The following is a 3625-nucleotide window of genomic DNA, read 5'->3' on the forward strand; positions in this document are numbered from 1 at the left end:
CGCCATTTCCCGCGTTAGCGAGGTAGCGTTAAGAACAGAGAACTGGGCCACTGAGGGAATATCCTCACCTGGCCCCCTTCTCTGTTCCTTCTTTTGGAAAATTAAAAAAAATTGAGAGGGGAGGATTTCCAGCCCCCCGCTCCCTCCCCTTTTAGTCGCCTTCTACGACACGCAGGGAATACGTGGGAAGTATTCTTTCTCCCCTATCCCCAGGGATAATATATATATATATATATATATATATATATATATATATATATATATATATATATATATATGTACATAATTCATACTTGCTGCCCTTATTCATTCCTGTCGCCACCCCGCCACACATGAAATGACAACCCCCCTCCCCCGCACGAGGTAGCGTTAGGAAAAGACAACAAAGGCCACATTCATTCACACAGTCTCTAGTTGTCATGTATTATGCACCGAAACCACAGCTCCCTTTCCACATCAAGGCCCCACAAAACTTTCCATGATTTACCCCAGACGCTTCAAATGCCCTGGTTCAGTCCACTGACAGCACTTTGACTCCGGTATACCACGTCGTTCCAATTCACTCTATTCCTTGCACGCCTTTCAACCTCCTGCATGTTCAGGCCCCGATCGCTCAAAAATCCTTTTCACTCCATCCTTCCACCACCAATTTGGTCTCCCACTTCTTGTTCCCTCCACCTCTGACACATATATCCTCTTTGTCAATCTTTCCTAACTCACTCATTCTCTCCATGTGACCAAACCATTTCAATACACACTTTTTATTACTACACATCTCTCTTACACTTTCATTACTTACTCAATCAAACCACCTCACACCACATATTGTCCTCAAACATCTCATTTCCAACACATTCACCCTCCTCCACACAACCCTATCTATAGCCCATGCCTCGCAACCATATAACATTGTTGGAACCACTATCCCTTCAAACGTACCCATTTTTGCTTTCCAAGATAATGTTCTCACCTTCCACACATTCTTCAATGCTACCAGAACCTTCACCTCCTCCCCCACCCTGTGACTCACTTCCACTTCTATGGTTCCATCCGTTGCCTAATCCACTCCCAGATATCTAAAGCACTTCACTTCCTCCAATTTTTCTCCATTCAAACTTACCTCCCAATTAACTTGTCCCTCACTCCTACTATACCTAATAACCTTGCTCTTATTCACATTTACTCTCAGCTCCCTTCTTTCACACACTTTACCAAACTCAGTCACCAGCTTCCACAGTTTCTCACCCGAATCAGCCGCCACCAGCGCTGTATCATCAGCAAACAACAACTGACTCATTTTCCAAGCCCTCTCATCTACAACAGACTGCATACTTGCCCCTCTCTCCAAAACTCTTGCATTCACGTTGTAACAACCCCATCCATAAACAAATTAACCATGGAGAAATCATGCACCCAGGCCGCAAATTGACATTCACTGGGAACCAGTCAATTTCTTCTCTTCCTACTCGTACACATGCCTTACATATAAAAATAAATTACTTTCTCTACTTTTAATAAGAAATTTAAAGTATCAAAACTCACAGAGGGTAAACAAAATTAATATGAAAGAAATTTACTGGCTCACATGTTATAATTGCACAGGTTTTTGAGTAACTTTATAGAAACACCATTTCTCCTTAAAGCAAGGTATAAAATGACTTGTGCAGCTGAAGCTCACAGGAATCTCTAGACTTTTAAGCTGTTCCTCAAACATTCTCAGGGCATTTTCACACTGGATCCCAATAGCATGGGTCATATACTTTCCAGTGACAGGTTTCAGAAGGCGTGTTCCCAAGTTCATGATTTTGCGCATGAAGTCCCATAGTTCTCCACGGGGAGATGAAGATATTGGTACATCAGTCAGGTCACAAAACACATAGTCAAAGTTCTGTCCTTCCTTGATATAATCTTCCATGTGAGAAACAGCATCACCAACAATTATCTTGTAGTTTCCTCCATCATATCTGTCCAAGCAGTCTCCACACACAGATCTCATATACTTGCGACAAGATCTCATCACAGCATCATCTATATCAATCATGATAACATATTCAGGTTTTTCTTTCAGCAACTCCCACAGCAATCATCCATCTCCTCCACCTAAAATAAGCACTTTTTTCCCTTCATAGTTCTCATCTCCTTTATTCATAAGTCCATGCGTGTATGGCAGGTCACTCTCAGAAAGATTCTGAAGATCATCAAGGACAAGCATGTTACCATAGCTCTTCGTATGGTAAATCTGAACCTTCTGAAACTCTGTTTGCTCCTCAAACAGCAATTCATCCGTATCATATTCAAGTAGCCTGTCATCAGAGGTTGTGAAATATGGATTGACGGGAGGGGCCCTCTTCAATGCAGGTAATACTTTGGCCACAGTGCAATCAAACTTTTGACACAGCTGGCGTTCAATGCGCCTACCATCATCATTAACAATCCTGTGTTCATTAACCTCATCTGTGTAGTACTCAACAGCTGCTGACACAAGACCACTAGAGTAAAGCTTGACAGACAGTGTTGAGGTGTCTGAACAATAGAGTACCACATGGTTGCCACCTGGCACTTCACAAACTGATGTCTCTGTTAGAGGCCCTGTGAATGGTTCAATAATGGGCAGCAGGTCCTGCAGCAAGGTTTTCCTCTCCACTGGATTGGAGATTTTTGCAGGGTTGACTTTAAAATCAACAGGAACTGTATGACCAGCCATATCTATTCATCCAAGTTGATCGCCGTTTCTCGTTAAGCAAGTTGAAGCCAGGAGACAGTCGAAGAATTACTCATCCGTTCATATACACATAAACACCCATACACGAACATATACATATACACCTATACATACATATACATACACAGACACACACACACACACACACACACATATATATATATATATATATATATATATATATATATATATATATATATATATATATATAATTTTTTTTTTTCAAACTATTCACCATTTCCCGCGTTAGCGAGGTAGCGTTACGAACAGAGGACTTGGCCTTCGAGGGAATAACATCACCTGCCCCCCTTCTCTGTTCCTTCTTTTGGAAAATTGAAAAAAAAAAAAATATATATATATATATATATATATATATATATATATATATATATATATATATATACGTCTCCCACTCAACTGCATTTTTTCCCTGCAAAAATCGTCCAAATGCCTCTCTCTTCTCTTTCACTAATACTCTTACTTCTTCATTCCACCACTCACTACCCTTTCTAATCAACCCACCTCCCACTCTTCTCATGCCACAAGCATCTTTTGCGCAATCCATCACTGATTCCCTAAATACATCCCATTCCTCCCCTACTCCCCTTACTTCCATTGTTCTCACGTTTTTCCATTCTGTACTCAGTCTCTCCTGGTACTTCCTCACACAAGTCTCCTTCCCAAGCTCACTTACTCTCACCACCTTCTTCACCCCAACATTCACTCTTCTTTTCTGAAAACCCATACAAATCTTCACCTTAGCCTCCACAAGATAATGATCAGACATCCCTCCAGTTGCACCTCTCAGCACATTAACATCCAAAAGTCTCTCTTTCGCGCGCCTGTCAATTAACACGTAATCCAATAACGCTCTCTGGCCATCTTTCCTACTTACATAAGTAT

General features: G+C 41.2%; 1 pseudogene; it reads right to left on the reverse strand.

Annotated features, from left to right (window-relative positions):
* Positions 1–268: 268 nt before the first annotated feature.
* Positions 269–2715, reverse strand: LOC139760780 (spermine synthase pseudogene; annotated as a pseudogene).
* Positions 2716–3625: the final 910 nt, after the last annotated feature.

The sequence above is a fragment of the Panulirus ornatus genome, chromosome 3 (genome assembly GCF_036320965.1).
Source record: "Panulirus ornatus isolate Po-2019 chromosome 3, ASM3632096v1, whole genome shotgun sequence".
Classification (NCBI taxonomy): Eukaryota; Metazoa; Arthropoda; class Malacostraca; order Decapoda; family Palinuridae; genus Panulirus; species Panulirus ornatus.